The sequence below is a fragment of the Schistocerca americana genome, chromosome X (assembly GCF_021461395.2).
Source record: "Schistocerca americana isolate TAMUIC-IGC-003095 chromosome X, iqSchAmer2.1, whole genome shotgun sequence".
Classification (NCBI taxonomy): domain Eukaryota; kingdom Metazoa; phylum Arthropoda; class Insecta; order Orthoptera; family Acrididae; genus Schistocerca; species Schistocerca americana.
In genome coordinates, this window is record NC_060130.1 from 675295908 (window position 1) to 675318858 (window position 22951).

The following is a 22951-nucleotide window of genomic DNA, read 5'->3' on the forward strand; positions in this document are numbered from 1 at the left end:
GGCTCTTTAATTTTCCTGTAGGCTGTATCTATCTTACCCCTAGTGAGATAAGCCTCTACATCCTTACATTTGTCCTCTAGCCATGCCTGCTTAGCCATTTTGCACTTCCTGTCGATCTCATTTTTGAGACGTTTATATTCCTTTTTGCCTGCTTCATTTACTGCATTTTTATATTTTCTCCTTTCATCAATTAAATTCAATATTTCTTCTGCTACCCAAGGATTTCTACTAGCCCTCGTCTTTTTACCTACTTGATCCTCTGCTGCCTTCACTACTTCATCCCTCAGAGCTACCCATTCTTCTTCTACTGTATTTCTTTCCCCCATTCCAGTCAATTGTTCCCTTATGCTGTCCCTGAAACTCTGTACAACCTCTGGTTTAGTCAGTTTATCCAGGTCCCATCTTCTTAAATTCCCACCTTTTTGCAATTTCTTCAGTTTTAATCTACAGTTCATAACCAATAGATTGTGGTCAGAGTCCACATCTGCCCCTGGAAATGTCTTACAATTTAAAACCTGGTTCCTAAAACTCTGTCTTACCATTATATCATCTATCTGATACCTTTTAGTGTCTCCAGGATTCTTCCATGTATACAACCCTCTTTTATGATTCTTGAACCAAGTGTTAGCTATGATTAAGTTATGCTCTGTGCAAAATTCTACCAGACGGCTTCCTCTTTCATTTCTTAGCCCCAAGCCATATTCACCTACTATGTTTCCTTCTCTCCCTTTTCCTACTGTCGAATTCCAGTCACCCATGACTATTAAATTTTCGTCTCCCTTCACCATCGGGATAATTTCTTTTTTCTCATCATACATTTCTTCAATTTCTTCGTCATCTGCAGAGCTAGTTGGCATATAAACGTGTACTACTGTAGTAGGCGTGGGCTTCGTGTCTATCTTGGCCACTATAATGCGTTCACTATGCTGTTTGTAGTAGCTTACCCGCACTCCTATTTTTTTTATTCATTATTAAACCTACTCCTGCATTACCCCTATTTGATTTTGTATTTATAACCCTGTATTCACCTGACCAGAAGTCTTGTTGATTCTGCCACCGAACTTCACTAATTCCCACTATATCTAACTTTAACCTATCCATTTCCCTTTTTAAATTTTCTAACCTACCTGCCCGATTAAGGGATCTGACATTCCACGCTCCGATCCGTAGGATGCCAGTTTTCTTTCTCCTGATAACGACGTCCTCTTGAGTAGTCCCCGCCCGGAGATCCGAATGGGGGACTATTTTACCTCCGGAATATTTTATCCAAGAGGACGCCATCATCATTTAACCATACAGTAAAGCTGCATGTCCTCGGGAAAAATTACGGCTGTAGTTTCCCCTTGCTTTCAGCCGTTCGCAGTACCAGCACAGCAAGGCCGTTTTGGTTAGCGTTACAAGGCCAGATCAGTCAATCATCCAGACTGTTGCCCCTGCAACTACTGAAAAGGCTGCTGCCCCTCTTCAGGAACCACACGTTTGTCTGGCCTCTCAACAGATACCCCTCCGTTGTGGTTGCACCTACGGTACGGCTATCTGTATCGTTGAGGCACGCAAGCCTCCCCACCAACGGCAAGGTTCATGGTTCATGGGGGGAGGGGAATCTCATTACGTGGAGTAAATTTGTCTTCAGTGATGAGTCCTGCTTCAAGCGGAACCCAGATGAGCAGCGAAAACATGTCTGGAGACGCCCAGACGATAGTGGAATACCAATCTGACTGTCGTCCGACACCCAGGAGTGATGGTCTGGGGTGCCATTTCTTTTCGTAGCAGGAGAAAATGAAAGGTTGGAAATTTTATCCTCAGTTAATATATTCTGAAGCTTAGGTGAACAAGTATCACTGCCAAGCCCGTGCTAGTCTTAACACAGTCACTCACAATCCCTTTCACTCACGTTAGCAAGTTTATAGTGTTGCATTTCCCGAAAACGTAATAGCTACAAAAATACTGATTGTTTTTGATTGAGAATGCTCGCCAAATATTAAGTCTGTCGGTACCAAATGCAGTCACAGTTTTTAGCCACCGACCTGCTAAATATGCCACGCGGAATATATGTCTTTTCTCGTCACAAAATTCACTTAAAAATTCCGAAATTTCTACACACCCACGGAATAATTATGCCGTCATTTTACAACAGTTTTGATGTATGAAACACCGCGAGGTCCGGCAACTTATCATTTCTATCGGAACTACTACTACACACGTCCGAACTGTTTCATGGCAAGGCTCCGACTCTTCTCTAGAGTACTCTAAGTCTTCTCTACCAGCAGAGAAGGCGCGCGAAGAATATTGCTTTACCATTGGTCAGTTTACTCAACAGCCAATAGCAAAACAACATTCTCCCTCGTCAATCCCCGCTTTTCATCAATAACCAATCGCAGAATAGCAAACCTAACGACTGCACTTTTTACCGATGTAATTATCTAATATGCTGAAGCTTTGCTTATGCATAAAGTTATTTACTATTGTTATTTATACCTGAATTAACTTTCCCTTTACCATAAACTTACTTTACAAAATTATTCTACAAAAATCCCCTTTGTCCATATCCACATTTCTTCGAAATGTTCCCACACTAAATCCTACTACATAACTTGTTAAACAATTACCTTCATATTAACCTTAAACCACACTCACGCATCATTCATACTGTTAAAACACATTTATAACATTTTGCGTACACAAGAAGCCATAATAACACTTTATGAAAATACTAGAGTAGTTTATGAAAAACATCTATTACTTTAGTGCACTCTAGTGGGCACAATCGAAATTAAAATCACAGTCCCCCTATCCAATATTGTCCTCTATCGGCTGATACATAAACTACGTGCGCGTACAGGCTCGCGTCACCATCTGTCACTATCCAGCTCTGAGACACATCTTTCACTTAACCGCCTCCAAGGCAGGATCATTATACGGCGCTACGCCTCAGTACGTCGAAGATATTCTATGTGCCGCTTTGTTGCCCTTCGTTGGAAGCCATCTTGATCTTACATTTGAGCAAGATAATGTCTGCCCGCACACAGCGAGAGTCTCTACTGCATGCTTTCGTGCTTGTCAAATACTACCTTGCCCAGTAAAATCGCGGGATCTCACCCCAACTGAGAATGCTTAGAGCAATGGGAGTAGCCCGGGATTTTGACGATCTAACGTGCAAATTGAACAGAATTTGGCATGATATTCCTCAGGAGGACATCCAACAACTACAGCAGTCAATGCCAAGCCTAGAAACTGTTGGTACAGCGGCCAGAGGTGCACCAATACATTATTGACTTTCTCAATTTGAGTAGCTCTTTTTCTTAGTTAAGTCACCCAATTTTTGTGAAACTGTAATTATTTGCATGTCTGTTCATGTAAATCACAACTACGGATTTTTGCTCAATTTGCATAATTTTTTCAACGGTTGTCGATTTTTTTGTTTTTTATTTCTATATTTGTACTTAGAGTGAACGTCGAAGAAGGGACAGACATAGGACAACGTAATGTCGCATTTGAAGTTGGTAAAGTAATGCATACCAAAATTAAATTGAGTGCTGGAAAAAGTTTCAGACAGATTATGAATGCAGCTCATATACACTAAAGAACAAATTTACGGGATATTTAAGAAATAGCATCAAATCAGCGATGGTAGCAGCAAAAAGGTTCTTGAAGAAGAAGCAGGAAAGAGAAAGAACAAGCCGTGTTAAAACGACTAAGGTTCTACCAATTCCAAAGACATGTGATGAAATTATGCTGTCTCTAATTTCAGCATCAGCGTAGCGATGAACAATTGGGTCGTTAGCAGGAGGCGCTGCTTCTTTAGCCCCAACAGTAAATAATGCACAAAACGCAGAGGAGCAACTACAGGAATCTAAAATGCATAATAAGATGACTGAGGCCGTTGCTGTTGGTAAAGGACTATATTTAATATCATACGAGAAACGACTTAACTGTTTATTAAAAAAAAATCCTCTAACTATACTACCGAGTATATCTCTTACCAATACTGATTTGCTTAAATTCGTCAAGAAACTCAAAAACCCGAGATTTCGTGGTATATTTGTATGGAATACGTTGCCGAAAACGATGTGGAAATCCAGGGAATGTGGGATCGCAAATTAGACCCTGCTGGATGGTCACGAATGCACTGGGTAGCGTATGTTAAAAACAACCAGAATAACGTGTCATACTTTGAGTCATACAGGTAGTTACGCCTACCAGAGGAATTGCGTCGTTACGTCGCCAACAACTGTGTGTTTACAATTTCCGACACCACCAAGACTAGGACCTTTGTGGTTATTGCTGTGTAATGTTTCTGCTGACGAAAGCATAGAAAGAAGCAAGATGCATACTTTCATCAGTTGAAAAGATTGGTGGAAGCAGCCCATCAGAAACTTCGTGACTTACACGTAATGTGTTCGCCTTTTTTTCCTGGAAATATGATATGAATGTAATAATGCTGAAGCCCGCCTGGCTAGCCGTTCGCTCTAACGCACTGCTTCGCGAGCGGGAAGGCGTGCCGGTCCCCGGCACGAATCCGCCCGCGGAATTAGTGTCGAGGTTCGGTGTGCCGGCGAGCCTGTGGATGGTTTTTAAGTCCGTTTTCCATCTGCCTCGGCGAGTGCGGACTGGTTCCCCTTATTTCGCCTCAGTTAAACTCTGTCGGCGATTGCTGCCTAAACACTGCCTCAACGTACGCGTACACCATCATTAGTCTGCCATTGGAGTTACACTCGTGTGGAATGAGACGTTTCCGGGAAGGGAGGGCGTCCACTGGGAGCTGAAACGTGAGTGGACTGCTGTCGCCTGTTGTGGGGTTGTGTTCCACCGAGGGCTACGGCGGGGACGAAGACTCTCCGTCGTTTCTAGGTCCCCAGTTCAATACATACATACATACATACAATGTTGTTGAAGTCACCTACATAAGAAATATTGGAATCATATCAGCACTCAAATTCGGACCTGAATGCATTGCAAAATGCAGGATGATTCTTAGACAGATCGATAAATAAGTAATCACTTTAGTATGTGTATCCATCTCAAACTGTTTATTGGGTCCTTTGGGGATGATAAAAACGTCATTATGAATGCCAAACAGGAACTGATTCTCATTTTGAAGTGCTAAAGGTGGTGATGCATGCATTCAAGAAGCGCATGCAGAAGAAAATAAAATTGTTTTGGATAAGCTGACGTGGAGGTACTGCACACACATGCCTCAAATGAGGACCGCCTGAAACTTTTACATGAGCTAAATTCTGGAGTTCAGATGCCATTAAATTTCCGGTCATGGAAACTCTACAAGTATCTAGTTCTGCCAACATGAAGACGTAGTTCGTCAGTAAAGAAGGCAGTTCTAATAGAATTCATTATTCTGGCACTTCAGACAGATAGGAGAGGGAATGTGAATAGGGATTCCAAGGTATTCGACAACTGTAACGTAACAGATGGAAAACTGTTCTAAAATTTTGTACACAGGTATCGACTAGAACAATGACAATATCGGTCAACTCTGCAATGTGTACTCCATGTTTCGCTCTTCTTACTGTAAGAGTGATGAACTTGGCTGCATGCGGAGCTCACAGAAATTAAAGAATTAACACCATTTGTCCTGGTAGAGTGCGCAAAGTAAAAAGAGAATATCAAGACAGGCTTTATACATTCGCATTGAATTTGAATCATCAGCCAATTTTCGTCCAAGCACGACAGCAAACGAATTGTTGCTTAGCCACGTTGTTAATTATCCGCCATCACAGGAATCGTACAGCAATTAGTATATTTGTGCATGTGCTGCGTCACACCCAAGCACCTTGAAGTGAAAACAATGTCACAGATGTGTAGGTCTTTTATGACGAATGTGGAAACTTTTAGTTTAAAGACGTTGTGTTCGCCAACAATTAATGTGTACTGATGGCTCTGTCCATTAGCGTCACTTCACTCCCACCCTATAGAATATCATGGAGCGCCAAGGTGCGATGGGCAGCTGCTTGGTTGACGGGCTGTCACCATAGAAAGCATGGGATGACGACGGATTGCAGAAGAAATGAGGACATTGTTCTCAATCTGCGATCGTAAAAACAGTGTAGTTTCCGTCAAAGGCCGTGAAAAGCGGGTGTGGCTTTGTGACAATTTCAAAGGTGCATCAATAAGGAACCTTGATGTTTATAACTGCCCATCTATTCAAAGACTCAGAAAAAAGTATAGTGAACACATAAGTGATTAAGTGATAATACACAGTCCAGTCACATTAATGTGACTACCATGAGTGTTGGATGTCAATGTGCAATAACCACTCACAGACGTAGGTGGCATCGCTACCAATGGAGGATATATAAAGCTTGTCAGGGGACACAGAAAACAGTCAGTTGTTGTAATGCGAAAATGAAACCATTTATCAGACATCCAAAAGGGCATGATCATTGGCTTTCAGGCCAAGGGTGGAAGCATTTCTGAAACCACGAAGTGTGGAAACTGTTCACGTGCAGCCTTGATTAAGTATACTGTGCATACCAAAATGGCTCTCTCTAAAACTGGCGCCAAGGCAACTATGATACACATTGGGCCATAGATGAAAGGGATGAACAACGGCTGCAGAAATGCGTATGGGTGAATGGACGTGGAACTGTTGAGCAACTCACCACCCAGATTAACCAAGGAGCCACCAACAGAAGCTTCTCAACGACGATTCAGCTGACGTTGCTCTGTACGAGCCTCCTAGCAAGCGAATGGTTCATTCACGCATGCTGACTGTTGTTCATTGGGGATGAAGGCTGGAATTTCCGTGTCAGTACCGTAACTGGACATTCACTGAGTGGTGACAGGTCACCTTTTGAGATGTACGTCGTTTTATGCTCCATCGGACAGGTTGCCATTGGTGTGTAAGGCCTTGCAACAACTTCGAAAGGGTCCAGGCCGGAGGAGAAAGCGTTATGGTCTAGGTAATATTTTCGTGGCATTCCCTGGGTGATTTAGTCATTCTGGAAGGCGAAATGGATCAACACAAGTATGTCTGTATCTTTGGGCACCACTCCTAGAAGCAGTTTGGTTTTCCTCAGCACAGTGGTATCTATCAGCAGAACAATGCAATGCGTCACACGGCTTACATTGTACGTATATGGTTCGAAGAGAACCAGTATGAATTTATCCTACCCCCCTGGTCACCAAACCCCATGATTTAAACGTAATCGAAAATCTGTGGTACCATCTCAATCACACTATTCGTCTGTGGATCAATTCCAGTGTGTAAAAAAAGCAGCTGAACATGTATTAGATAATTACCAGGGAATACCCTCTTGATACCACTTTAAAACTGTCAACATCATTAATTAGACAAAATATAGAATTCAAGATTCAGGAAAAACAGGAGCACAATAGATGCTGGTTTTGCCTTAAGACAGATTGTGGAGAAATAATAAGCCAGCCTACCTGTCCTCGTTGACTTGTCAAAGCCTTTTTTAACATTAAAATTCAAATGGTTCAAATGGCTCTGAGCACTATGGGACTTAACTTCTGAGCTCAGCAGACCCCTAGAACTTAGAACTACTTAAACCTAACCAACCTAAGGACATCACACACATCCATGCCCGAGGCAGGATTTGAATCTGCGACCGTAGCGGTCGAGCGGTTCCAGACTGAAGCGCCTAGAACCGCTTGGCCACTCCGGCCGGCTGTTAACATTACAAAAAGGATATAATTCAAAACTTAATCGACGAAAGTGTAGCAATGGGTATAATGAATATCATACATACAGGTAATAAAATGAGAATTGAAACGCCAAAAGATTCACAGATGATATTATACTAGGTGAAAGAATTAGACAAAGATATTCATTATGCATACTCCCGTTCAACTTAATAACATGCCATATCATTGATGCTGTAAGGAAGAAACTGGGCTATAAAATGGGAAATAAAGCGGTATACAGTAAGTTAATATTTCTGTACCAATACCATATAATGTGTCTTTTAAAGTAGTAAAGTGTCACTTAAAGTAGTAAAGGAGTTTTGCTATTTGGGGAGCAAAATAACTAATGATGGTCGAAGTAGAGAGGATATAAAATGTAGACTGGCAATGGCAAGGAAAGCGTTTCTGAAGAACAGAAATTTGTTAACATCGAGTATAGATTTAAGTGTCAGGAAGTCGTTTCTGAAAGTATTTGTATGGAGTGTAGACATGTATGGAAATGAAACATGGGCTATAAATAGTTTAGACAAGAAGAGAATAGAAGCTATCGAAATGTGGTGCTACAGAAGAGTGCTGAAGATTAGATGGGTAGATTACATAACTAATGAGGAGGTATTGAATAGAATGGGGGAGAAGAGGAGTTTGTGGCACAACTTGACCAGAAGAAGGGATCGGTTGGTAGAACATGTTCTGAGGCATCAAGGGATCACCAATTTAGTACTGGAGGGCAGCATGGAGGGTAAAAATCGTAGAGGGAGACCAAGAGATGAATACACTAAGCAGATTCAGAAGGATGTAGGCTGCAGTAGGTACTGGGAGATGAAGAAGCTTGCACAGGATAGAGTAGCATGGAGAGCTGCAGCAAACCATTGTCAGGACTGAAGACCACAACAACAAAAACAAGCATATAATGAGAATAATTCACAAAGGTTATTTCACCAATTCAATAAAACAGTTACGAAATATAACGTGGAAATCTCATTTTAAAAACTAAGAGTGTGATAATATAAAAAACACCTGTACGATGTAAATGAGAAGTAGATGGTGTGTCAGTTCATTGAGTGATGAGCTTTAATTGTCTGAGGACAGTTATCACTAGCTACAAAGACTTAACCTTGGAAGTGAAAACCTAGTGGGAAAGGCAGTAAGAGTAGCCGGATGCCTGCAAAATACTGTATGGAGAAATAAATTTATGGTATCTGAGGGTAAATAAAATATATAAAACAATGGTGTGTCCTGTGATGACATAAGCAGCAGAAATCAGAACAGAAATGAAAAAAAAAAATAAAACAAAGGTGATGGCAGTGGAAATGAACGTAATAGACAACTCCAAGGGGTAACAATGTGGGACAAAAGAAAAAAAGTATCGATTAGGGAACAGTGTGGAATACAAGATACAAATAATTTGATGAAGATTTTTGATGAAGACAAGAGAAATAAGTTTGAAGGATCATGTGGAAAGGATGGACACCACAAGACTAGCTGAAATTTTAAAAAACTGGACAATTGCAAGGAAAATGACTACCTGGATTACCACTCAAGAGATAGGATGACAGTTGGTCCAGTACATCCAGGGAATGAGGCAGACAAACCGGCAGCCAAAATCAGCGTCGGCAGCAGGAGAAGCAGCAGCAGCAGAAGAAGAAGAAGAACAAGAACAAGAAGAAATTACTCAGCTAAGAAACCTAGTGCAGCTGGCCACGGCACTGGAGTCGGCATGGCTCCACATCCCTGTCGGCACCTTTCAGAACCACACTAACTCTCGTCCTGCGTGTCTCGTAGCCGTTCCTGCTTCAAAAGTAGTAATTACCGGGAACTGTGTACATGTTTCAGAAAATGTACAAATACTTTTTAAATTGTATCATCAGTAAATGGTAAGTCTCTTTAAAACTGTATTTTTTGCGTATTCACATTCTCTTATAGCTTCGACAGGCTTCAGGTAAATATTAATTACACGTTCCCTGTATTGTTGGTCTAGGACTGGAGTTCTAATTGTAGAAACCTGCTCAATGCGTTTCTGTCCACCTGTCCATGGCGGTTTGCATCCTGTGGCTCATGTGGGCCTCTCTGTACACGACAAACGACCATTCATTTAATACGTGAACTAAGGAACACAGCTCATCTTGAAAGTGGAGTTTCGTTTTCATCGCTGTATTTGTGTTTGTCGCGGATATAGCATACTTCAGATACTTATGTGGCGGCGCCTGCGGTAAGCTGCGCTGCATCCCGCCCATTACAGGAGCCGGGTGCAGAGCCGCGGCATGTTCACACAGGCTCTGCCGCTGCGGCGAAGTTTGCGTAGGCGCTGAGCAGCTAATAACGCCCGCAAGTTACAGCCTGTCCAGCAGTCGCAAAGCGTCGTAATATAATGCGTTTCTTTGCTCATTGGGTGTTCCGCCTGGGTGCGCACACTTGCGGTGTGATTACGAGCATGTGAGGACATGTTTGCCTCCGTCCACGTAGACCCGTACTCAATTTCTATAGTTGAAATCTGCGGTTCTTCACTACCTAAAACAGGTCCAGACCTGCTTGCGGCAACGCAGATGCCTGCCTGCCTATGCCAGACAAGGATACTCATATTAGTCCAGTCAAATTGCAGAAACACCTTGCAAAAGGTGGGGTAGAAGAGTTTATTTTTTCAACTCGTTCATATGGTTGGAAATATTAGAAAACCGAGTTTTGCCAACAAAATTTCGCTTGGGAAAACTTTCTGCAGTCAAAAAACTTGGAAACTTTCGGCCTTTTTCCGTTTTCTCAAAATATCTCAGTTTGATTTGCTCCTATCGCTTTAACGTCTATTTTCTTTTTTAAAGAGCACAAATTTCTCTACAAATTTGATTCTTGCCATTTTTTTCTACTGCCAATATCTAAGGCGTTACAGCGTCTCAAAAAATACCAATTTTTCAAATTTTGAGCAAAGTGGCAAGATACCTTATTTTTGAACACTATTTTTCCAGTTTCTGTTTGTGTAGTATAAATACATTATACATCTTGTTATATGTTGGAATTTACCACGTCACTTTCAAGTATTCAATTTCTCTGTATGCAACATGAGGATTGCTGGGCACCCAACTATTGTGATTCTTACATCACTACCTGAAGTTCACTATTGGCCACCTCAGCCCTGGTATTTGTAAAACTATAAATATAAAAATACATCATTAATAGACATAGACACACACACACACACACACACACACACACACACACACACGCGCGCGCACAAAATAAATTGTCTCAGGAAACTGAACTATTATTAGCTGCAACAGGCAACCTAATTAGGTAGGTAATTATTCTTGTGTATAAAAGCCACACAGTTGACATTAAAAATAAGTAGCTTTATTACAATTAAAATGCATTGTCAGTTACTAAAAAATGTTGACAGTTCTGGGTGTGTAATACTTGTAATATCGCACATTAGCGAACTTGAGACAGATATGAGCATCACTTCCAACGTTTTGATGGGCCAGGTTCCTCAGTGTCACCAAAAAAACCTTGAGTTACGGATTCAGGGTCTGTACCTAGAATTGATCCCAGATTGACCTCTTCTTTAAACAGCGAGTCAGCCTCAGCAAGTTCGTTGATTTCGTCAGCGGTTTCCTCAACATTCTCCATAACATCTTCTTCACTGTCTTCATATAAAAATTTTGGCACGTTTTCACAGTTGACCCCAATACATTTCTTGCAAATTGAAGAACATTTCAAACCCTCTTTTCTGCAGGAGCACGCTCCGCCACAGTTCAGCTTGCATGAACATGAAACAATGTGAAGAAGTGCTTCAGGTGCTGGATCTTGGCTCATTATAACGGGTATTGGACCGTAGTCACTGTGATTCCAGCCCCATTTCTCAGGAGGTTTCCAGTTTCCCATCCAACTTTGGACTTGTTGGTAAGTCCACAACGAATGATGTTGTGCAGCATCTAGTGTAGGTGGCAACCGTGCAAGATTCAGTTTGCTCTTTGTGGCAAACTTGGCGAATAGCTGGTACCGCAAATGATCTAGTGTGTGGGAACTGCTGACACCTCCACTATACAATGCGATAGTAACCTGTTTTGTTGCTGTTATTATTTCTTCACGGGTAGCATGTGGTTTATTGAACGTGCAAAGGGCTGAAGTTAGGTGTTCATTTTTCGCAACAATATTGCAGCACTTAATTTTTCCTTGACGAAAAAAAGCGGATGTTGTATCACATCCGCTAAAGGTGTGAGTGAACTGTCAATCTTGTAAGATGCAGTGGAAAACCACTTGTCTTCTGCATTTCCACTTCCTGGCTTTAAGAAAAATAAGTTTTCAATGCCTTGCCCCAAACTGGTCATGAGCCCAAGGAGGTCAACATCTTCTCCTACAATGACAACACTCCCAAAATCTTTTGTTCTTGAAATGACAGATGTTACAATCATAACGCCAGCATCTTCTTGTGTCTGGTGCACTTCAACGCTACACTCCAGAAATTCCTTTTTAAGAAGTGTGATCAAACGCATCTTATTTCGTTCGTTGTACAAGAACTTGTCCTGAGGGACTTGGTTCACCATCTCTGATTCAACCACAACGTCAACCGAAGAATGTTTTTTGGACCTACGAATCCTCTCAGCACTCTTTGTGCTACATTTGTCTCCCTCACATGGATACCCATTAAATACAATAGCAAATTGATATCCAAATTGACGTTGCAGGTAAGAAACATAGCGTTGGGCTATTGACTTGAAGCAAACATTTCGAGTCCAAGTCACTTTGTGGATAAGGTACCCTCCATCAAAATTTCGTTTGGCATATGACAGTCTTAACTGCTTGGTTAAAAAGTCATCAGAATTCCCTTTTGCACATGAGAAGCATTTCTCTTTGAACTTGAACTGACCTTTTTCCTGCGACCGACGTAGCACGCCTGTTGGTTCCTGAGGATATCGAAGGCTAGCTGCTATCATTCTCTCATTAATGTACTTCTTGTAGCATGCTTCATGCACCATCTCTTCACCGAGCGTTTTCAAAAAACAGGAGTGAGCAGACTCCCTGCGTTTAGCGCTACAATCGATAAGTGTGCTCAGTCCTTTCTTTTTCACATCGCATCCACCACTCACCAGTTTTTTCGCAAATGAAACAAAAATTCATGTCAGACATACTCATTTTCAGCACCACAACATATACTGAATGGAAGCGACTGCAAACTGTAAGACCCTTATTGTTGTGTGCTAATAGCTGTCAGCGCGCTGTGAACAATCACTAGAGGTAATTGCCTTCCGCCCGCCAAAGAATAAATTCGCTTTTGTCCGCTAAAGAACAATTCCTACATACTTTTTCTTATAACTGATCATTAACGTCAATCAACTGTAGAAAATGTACGGCACCTGCATGCAATCGTATTACATATTGTAACACAAATAAACTTCACGCAATCCGACGTGAATGTGTTCGTAGTTACTGAATATGTTGCTGTTTGTCCTGGCCCTGCAACAGAGTGAGATGGTAAATTCCAATGAATAACATGATGAGTAATATGTTTATACCACACAAATAGAAACTGAAATAACAGTGTTCAAAAATTAGGTAATTTGCCATTTTGCTCGAAATTTGAAAAATTGGTATTTTTTGAGGCGCTGTAGCGCCTTAGATATTGGGAGTGGAAAAAAATGGTAAAAATCAAATTTGTAGAGAATTTTGTGCACTTTAAAAAAGAAAATAGACGTCAAAGCGATAGGAGCAAATGAAACTGAGATATTTTGAAAAAACTGAAAAAAGTCCGAAATTTTCGAAGTTTTTTGACTGCAGAAAGTTTTCCCAAGAGAAATTTTGTTGGCAAAACTTGGTTTTCTAACCTTTCCAACAATATGAACGAGTTAAAAAAATAAAATCTTCTCCCCCGCCTTTTGCAAGGTACAGGCTTTTTTTCTGAGTTTCACTTGACTATATCATAATCGCTGAAATAAGCAATGGAATGTGGCTCTCGACCACAAAAGAGGACCGTTTTAAGCGGTGAATTTCGTTCCGATCTGTGAGCTGACAGGAGTCATTTTCCTTCCTCTTCTTTTTATGGTGAGTAGACTTGCTGGAGCAACTATCTGATGCTTCTTACTAGCAGATATCCATTAAACCCGGGTTGTTTAGCAGACTGGCTGGAGTAGCTCTCTGGTGCATCGTAGTAGCCGATTTCCACGTAGAGAGTAGACTGGCCTGAGCCACATTCTGGTGATTCTCACTCGTCAGTTTCTTATCTTTCCTGGTTTCTGTTAGCGTCTTCACAACAGTAAAGATGAAGCCTCAAATTACTGGTGATGACGCTGCTCCTGTTGGACAGGACTCTGCAGGTATGTGATGAGAATTTCATTGTTGTTTCTGGGTATATTTTTTTAGCTGCGAATCTGATGATCAGTTTCTCTTTCCTATTCTTCTTCTTCTTCTTCTTCCTCTTCTTCTTCTTATTCTGTTGTGTATGACAGCCCACTGGATGACCTGATGGAGGTATATGGTGCCCCAGAAGATAGTGCGTCGGCGACTGGAGGATGTTATGAACAGAAGTACTCTCTCTCTCTCCCTCTCTCTCTCTCTCTCTCTCTCTCTCTCTCGAAATCGCTGCTATGGGCATGCATACAGTCTCACGAAACCCAGTTGCCATAAACACCACACCACAGTCGATGATTGACCCAATAGCGAGTCCAGTCATATCAAAGACTCCATTATTTTAGCCATCTCCAGTATCAGCTCGCGGGAATGACGCCAGTTATCTAGGAAGGAAAGTGTTGGTAGTTAATTCTAAAATAACACAACTTGTTAACTACACACACACTTGCTTATATGCATCCATTGTTTGTTTCTAGGTGCACTCGAGGATACCTGTAATGTTTATCTAAGCCAAGGGTTGGACAAAATATTACAAAACATATCGGCAAATGGGGACGTGATGGATGTACGATCCACTGATAGGGACGATGAGAATTTTGAGTGTAAGCACTGTAAAATTATTATATCTCTTTTAGTAATATATGCATTATACTTATCGTTTTTCCTTTCTTGGAGGAAAGGATGGAAGTGTACAGATGTGGGCTTGCGCCTACATCTGACCTGGCCTCTCTACAACGATGATGTACCTCAGCCAGATGTACTGCAGCCTGGCCCATCTACAACAATGATATACCTGCAGCAGGATGTGTTGCAGCCCATCGCGTCGACAATGATGATGCACCCGTGGCCAAACGAAACACAGCCTGGGAAGTCTACAGTGATGCAACCAAGGCCGGATATGCTGCAACTTGGCCCATCACAAATCCAGCTTCACAATTCTGGGTTCGTTGCTGTTGTCTGGGTCACACATCCTGCACCGTGGTCCTTCACGAAAATGTCGTCATCGGGCATTGCCGCACCACTGTTCTGGCCTAGTAGCAGCAGCACCTCACCCGCTGCTATAGATCACAAAGTTAAGTCCAGCAGCCACATAGGACTAGATTGTGGTTGCTGATGCCTTTGTGGAGAGGATCTCACAGACCTGTATTGACAACACAAATGCAGGATACAAAGATCCTGAAACGTTTCACGGTGCCTACCATGGCTTTTTATAAAGATTGCTCCCAAATCGTCTGCGGCATCTCACCATTAAGTGCAAAGCAGTACTGCACTGTAAGCTGTCACAACCCCTACTCCTCTTCCCTGCAACAGATAGTGATTATGGCGACCAGAAAGCTTCGTCCAAATTTGGGGGAAACTCTTCTGGTATCAATGTGTGATTCAATTACAGAGTTGTTCAGAACTTTCTTCAAGAGTGTCGTACTCGGTCATTTTTCCAGTATGCAGTAATTAGTGTTGGGTAAGGTGCTCAGCAGTGCACTCCACCATGATGTATGTGCTTGCATCTTTTTGATCCACTTAATGGTGGTCCAGTTTAATCCCTCTTCTCCAGAAAACTATTACCACTAAGAAATCACACACTAATGTCCAGAATCTAGATCAGTGGGATGAATATTTCTTCTCACGGTCGCTTCTGGTTAGCAACAGAAGTTACCGGAAATATGAAAGAACATACAACACATCTGATGTCCATGGGCTTTAAAAGTTCAAAGGCATCTCATTTTCCGTACATTTGCTGAACCTAACAAAATTCGAGGGACAGAGTCTGAACTATTCAGTTCATGTACGAGTATACAGCCAGGTTGTTGATAATGATAGCGAAACAGAGGAAGATGACTATGAGCGCAGTGTACAGATCAAAGAAGTCAAGTATATACACGTTTGACCACTCTGCTTTTCGAAAATAGTGAGTCAGCGACTCAGTGACGTAGATTTGTTGCTATTATCCGAGGGCAAGAAGCAACAATACGTACGGATCAAAAACAGTATCTCCCTACTTTCCGCCAAATTGTCAGTAAGTAAAGTGGCAAAGTATTTTTCAAGAACCCCCACCTCCAGGAGAGATCTCCCTTTGTCGTATACACAGACTTTGAATTACTCCTAGCTCCTGTATTGCGTTGTGAAGGTGATCTCAGTGCTTCTCACACTACTCTCATAGAACAGCACATAGCGTATGCGGAGGTGTATCAGATTGTATGCTCGTGTGACAGCAGTTGCAACAAATTCAAATCATACAGTAAGGGTAATCCTTCAAAATGGTTACCCTCTGAGCTCGAAAAGCTCACGTGAGAAGTTGATGGGAATACCAGCAGGCAACTGCATGTCACATTTCTGGGCTAATGCTGGATAGAAAAGGTGAAATTCCAAGTAGAGACCATTTTCATCTAAAAGGGAAGTTTTGTTGTGCCACCCACAACGCATCTAGCTTGAAGTACGAACTGCCATGGCACATACCAATCTTCTTTCATATTTTGAACTAGTATGATGCTCACTTCCTTGTTGACCACTTGGGTGATTTTTTTTGTGAAGCGTTATAAGGCCAGTGTCACTCCTGATATCTTTGAAAAGTATATTTCAGTTCCCATGATAATCACACCAAAAACAACGCTCCACTTCACAGATACGCTACGTTTCATGCACCCATCTCACCAGAAACTTTCTGAGATGATACATCTGGAGGATATGCATATCCAGAGATGCGTATCCCAATGATGTACCGTTTCAGCTTCTGACAAGGGGGAATTTCCTTACAGATGCCTGGTTCCGATGGAAAGACTATATGAAACCGTGTTGTCTGATAGAACCGCATTGTCCAGCAAACTGACAGGCACTGTCACTACGGGTGCAGGGTATGAGCATGTGGTGAATGTTTGGCAGGAATTCAGTATCACTGATTTAGGGGAATATGCAAAATTATTCATGATCACCGATGTACGCCTGCTCGCAGACGTCTTTGCGAAGTTTCGGACTGTACGTCTGGCCACATACTTTGTGAATTGTGCCTTCTATTTCACTGCACCAGGGCTTTCGTGGAAAGCAATGTTAAGGAAGGACACATGTAGACATCGAACCGTTGACCGATGTTGACATGTTGCTCTTCTTCAAATGCGGCATTCATGGGGGCGTTGCCAGTGCATGCACAGGTATGCCGTGGCGAATAAGCGGCAAACCAGCGAGGAGGAGTAGAGGTCATCTGGCGATTTAAGGTGCATCCTTTACGTGGGAGTAAACAACCTTTAGAGGCAAGCCATGCATCAATCTCTGCTGATTAGAGGGTTCTGATAGATGTCTAGAAGGTCAATCGGCAGACTGAAAGAAAAGATCCAGAATGTGGCTGTGGACTCTGGGAAGGGATATGTCCTGGAGGCAGTCCTAGAATATCCCGCCCATTTGCATGACGCATACAGTGACTTGCCGCTGTGTCCAGAGTGCCTAGTCCAACACAAAGACACAAAAGTTCCATCCCCACAAGGCTGGGGAAGAAACGCAGACCCATTCTGCACCACAGAAATCTTCAGCAATGCCTCATGTTGAGGGTGAAATTTGTTAGAATTATCCGTGGTATCTGCTTCGACCAATCACATTGGTTGAAGAAGTACACTGACTTAAACAACGAAATGAGGGCATCTGTCACATATGATTTCAAGACTTTTACAAAATAATGAACGGTTCATTTTTTGGGAAAGCGATGGAAAATGTTGGAGGAATACCTTATTTTACCGTTTGATGGGGATTATGGTGCGAGAGATTTGACCACTAGACCAAATTTCTATTGCGCCACCATCTTCAATTAAGAACTAGTCGCTATGCAGATGGCCAGCGTTTCAGTGCAGTACACAAAGCCTATCTATATCGAAATGTGTGTTCTGGATATCTCCAAACTCCACAAGTACTGCTTTCACTAGGAGTTTGCAAAGCCAAACTTCGCCAATGCCATATTACTTTATATGGATGCAGACAGTTTCATTTACTGGGTTAAAGGCTTTGATCCAGTTGAAGTTATTAGGTACAATCCCAAAACATGCAACATGTCTGGGTATGCGGTCGTAAATCCTTATGGAATAACACCTCAAATAAGAAGGTTATCGGGCTAATGAAGAAGAGGCGAATGAGTGGCAGATTGTGTTTATGGGGCTCACGGTGAAGATGTTTGCATACTGTGTAGATGCGGGTGCCACCCAGAGACATGCTAAGGGTGTGCATCATGCAGCGTCATAGGCTATCTCAAAAGAGGCTTACAAGAGGTGCATTCTCGAGTGTGTTGGCGCTGCACAGCATGTGGTGCGTTAAGTAGTCTTTTTATCGGGCGGCCATGGGGTACATACTGCACTGCAGCTGGAAAGGGCTGTCACTGTCATGACGACAAATGTTTCATCTTTGGGGACAAGATCAGGACCCTACTATTCATTGAGTGTGTGGCTGTGTATTTATTTGAAAGCAGTAGTGTGTGTGTGTGTGTGTGTGTGTGTGTGTGTGTGTGTGTGTGTTCTTCGGCCTGCTGCTGCTAGTCCCCGTTTCCCATACATTGTATACATTGATTGATCAGAGATTAAAACGCAAATAATGTTCAAAAAAGTGTATACAGAAATGATTCAGAATGTAATTATTAAATGAGAAACATAATAGGTAGGTTCTTCTTTCCTAGTTTTAGTATAAATATTATCTCTGTACCTGATAGTAATGTACATAAGCCTTCAGAAAAAAATACTTTATTGTGAAAAAAAGTTATTGTTAATGAATCATAAGGATTGAAAATATTGTTAACAAACCAAAAATGTTGTTAATAATTGTATTACACAAAAATATTAATAATATACCTCAATTTCACGTGTTAAATCATTATTATTATTATTATTTTTATTTCATTCCCCTTTATTACAGCTGAACTATAGACAGAGTAAAGTATGGTTGTCAAACCTGATGGTCCTATCTCCATGGTGTTTAGCAAAAGAATGAAGCCACCAACCCAAGTGCTCTAGTTATAAAAGGAGGAGGAGGAGGAGGAGTTGGAGATTGAATCCCATTGGTCCAGGGTTGAAATTCATTTTCCCTCCTGGAGATCACATGATCAGTTCTCAGAAGTCCTTATCTAAACCAATAATAATTAGGTCTTGGCTAGAACCTGCAGTATCATAAATCATTCTTATCCCCAACCAACAAGACAACTGCCCAACAACTCACTTACAGGGGAGGGTGGTCATAAATCATTCTTTTGCACTCGTATATAGGCCTAGATGAGAAGGGAGAGGGGCATACGTAATTCTGACATTGGGGGAGGCAGATAATTAATCACTGGCGCCAGAACCCAAAGTTCAGCATGCTAACTTGTTCATTACAGCACGTGCTACAAAAACAGGGCAAAGAATGGTCTTGAATAGACGCGATTATAAGCTGCCAATAAAAATCTATAATGGTATTGCGAGACTAATTTAACTGCTGGTACCAACAGCACAAGCAGTAAATCCAGTGCAGTGAGGATTACTTCGCAATATGTCAGGAGCTTTTGGCGCTGTAATTTCACTAGTTATTGAAAATGCTTATATTACAAATCTTGAAGTGAATGTTAATAACAGTTCTGTACAATTTTCCGTAGCCTGTGAAAGAACGACTTGCATTAGATTCCAGATTGTGTGTGCCGTAATTGTAAGCAGTAATGAAAAGTAAGTAAAGTTGTGTGGCATGAATGGAAGGGAGACTCTGAAGGGAAGTTAGAGACACCTAATTGGGAAGATTTTCCTTTCCTTCCCGTACACTAGCACCTATCTTTAATTAAGTATGGCAACTATACGCGTAAGTGAATTTACGAAGTGTAGGTGACTGTAATGTGTGTGTGTGTGTGTGTGTGTGTGTGTGTTTGTGTGTGTGTGTGTGTGTAGTGTAGGATCGGATCATGTTTGTTTTGGAGATGATGAGAGAAGGGATCAGGTGGAACCCATTGCCGGAACATTGCCTACTCCTCTGGAAATGCACCAAAGGAGGCCTCCGAGCCTAACTTTCTTATCCGACAGTTGGATCACCGTCAACAGTGTCACGCGCCCTCACTTCATGAGACACTACAGAGATGTTTTCAATTTCATCCAGGACATTGATGTAAAGCGTGGTGTTCAGGGACATAACGCCACCACCTCTCTTGTTTTCTCTGCTATAGAGGTAAAGGGAAAACTGTCAGCAGCGTACTGCGAACTCGGATGGTCGACCATGAAAGGCTTGGACACGTCCGATGGTGCCGAATTTTGGTGATCAGACGGAAACCAGTGTATCCGCTTCGGCACATCCGTTGACAATAATAATAATATATCTGGCGAGCGCTTCACGTCATACTGGGAATATGTCCACTTACCTTACAATCACGGAAGAAACCAGGTTTGAACTGGTCTGAGTGGAGGGACTACTGCCACGTTCAGAATATCATAGGAGTGCAGGCCACAGGCCCAAAGTAAGTAAGAAATCACTTTCTCTTTCGCTGACAGAAAAGGTGGGATGCCGGCGAAAAGTGCAGATGCATCTATAAAATCTTCCAAGCCATAAAAAAGATCTTGTGTGTTGGGCATCTGAACATGAGGGCTGAACCCACTTTCTGATTGTCTACAATCCATATACCATGTATTCACACCGAATCGGATGGGAGGAAACTGACGAATGTGCCAGCCCAAAAGAACTCATTTCAGAGGACTCTATCTGGAAAATCTCTGTATGTTGAGGCGGACAATTGCTGATGGATAACAACTAACTCAGCATAAACACCGGATGTCAAGATATTCTGTATCTCGAGTCAGCCTGGAACAACTAAATAACTGACAAGGAGTTCATAAAAGCTTGAGAGGCATATTATTATCTGAGTCACTTTTCTCTACTGTACTACTCCAATAGCGACGCCACTGGAGTACTGGTCTGTGCACCCAGGAAACCAAGAGGCTGGAATGACTTGATCGTCTTCCAGCGAATGCTTACTTCTGATATGAAAACGTGACTTAAGACTTGAGTTATGTCACGTGCAACCAGAAGAAGAGCGTGCAGACACTATCTGGTATCCACGCAGAAATGGACGAAGTCAAAAACACAATCTTGGCACAATATCTTATGTAGGGTTCTTAAAGCTGAAGGGGATACCCACGGGCCAGGACGCTTTTAAGAGACTGTTGGCAACCGTTGACGCGAAAACTGTTCTTAAGTATCCAATATTGATTAATTTAGTATAGTGGGGATAGACAGATCTGCGAATGCCAGGCATAATAGTAGTAGGAATAATAATAATGGAGGTAAACAGTTGTAAACATGACATCTTGGGTTGTCGGGTGTTCTGCCGGATATCAGCGTCGTACTTGCACGATATTTCGGTCACGTAGCTCGCGGCCTTCATCAGGTGCGACCTGAGACTACTCCTCGAGTGGACCTGGTCCAGTAAATAGTGGACCAGGTCCACTCGAGGAGTAGTCTCAGGTCGCACCTGATGAAGGCCGCGAGCTACGTGACCGAAATATCGTGCAAGTACGACGCTGATATCCGGCAGAACACCCGACAACCCAAGATGTCATTAGATCGCCGGGAAAGCCTGAAGAGTTGTAAACATAGTAGTAGTAATGGTGATGGTGACAGTGGTAGTAATAGCACTAGTAACAGTAATATTTGTTTATTTGTAACCGTAAAGCTGTTAGTATTTAAAGTGCTGTCAATATAAATACAATTGTAGCGTGAAAACTGAGCCTGTTTGAGAATACTAGAAGCTATGAGCCAGGATAGATAAAGCGTAGGTTTCATCTTGCTGTACACTCATTGCAGTAAAATGTATAACACTGTATCGTGTCTGCGAAAGCACAAGATCATAACGAGAGTTCGACAGTGGACAAGGACGCCATAACATAATTCACGTGCATTCTCTGTCTCTTGTATAGTAGCATAGTATCTCTTCTGACCCAAACACACCAACAACCTCAGTTCGTCGTTTAGCTGATAGCATACCCTCGCTGCACAATATTTACATTGAAGTATTAACGCCGGCCGGTTCTAGGCGCTACAGTCTGGAGCCGAGCGACCGCTGCGGTCGCAGGTTCGAATACTGCCTCGGGCATGGATGTGTGTGCTGTTCTTAGGTCAGTTAGGTGTAATTAGTTCTAAGTTCTAGGCGACTGATGACCTCAGAAGTTAAGTCGCATAGTGCTCAGAGCCATTTGAAGTATTAACAAAGGCGACAAGGCCTGGGGAGCTGTGTGATGAGGAGGTCTGTGTGAGCTTATTGGATGACAGCATGAAGAGTGGGCATGCACGTGGTTACCGTATGATACATATACACTGATATAGCAGTTGCTTTAAGATGTATAGTGAGAGGGAGAAGTCTTGTACACAAATGGCCACGCCCTACTGAGGCCACCCTAGCTATACTCCTTATAACTCTTGGCCACGTTATTTGAAATGAGTATCTATCTGCCGGTTGGAACGACGTGGTGAGGTGTACTGCAGGCATATGCAGCGTTTGTGTGAAAGGGTTTTAAGAATTAAGTTTGCGGCGCTGGTGTGTGGAACCAGCTTTTAGGAAGATTAAGCCTAAGACTTTGGAGATGAGCACTTTTTCGACGTCTGTCAGTTAGGCGTAACTAATGCAAAATATTTTCAAAATAACACCGGGTCTAGTCAGTATCCCCTGAAGCCACAATATACTCACTGAGAAAGGAACACTGCAAGCTTTCCTTGAGACTGAACCAGCATGAAATGTTTGTATTAGCAGTGCTGGAACAATTTGATGTGTTGTTATTTGTGGTCCATATACTGTCTAAAAATGTTTGTTCTTGTCCTTTTACAGCATACATGACGTATTATGATTTCAAACAATTATTGACCTATATGAAAAAAAACGTAAATGAGTTAGAAACTACGGCGTGCACACACTTTATTCAACATTTAAATGTCAGTACAGGTATTCCAATGTAGATTATCACATGTTCAACATGCTTGCCATCAT

General features: G+C 42.1%; 1 protein-coding gene across 1 annotated transcript in view; it reads left to right on the forward strand.

Moving 5' to 3' along the window:
• LOC124555552 (potassium voltage-gated channel subfamily H member 2-like) overlaps window positions 1-22951 on the forward strand; it is a 1273976-nt gene that overhangs the window by 796808 nt on the left and 454217 nt on the right. The gene's annotated exons all lie outside the window — the stretch shown is intronic.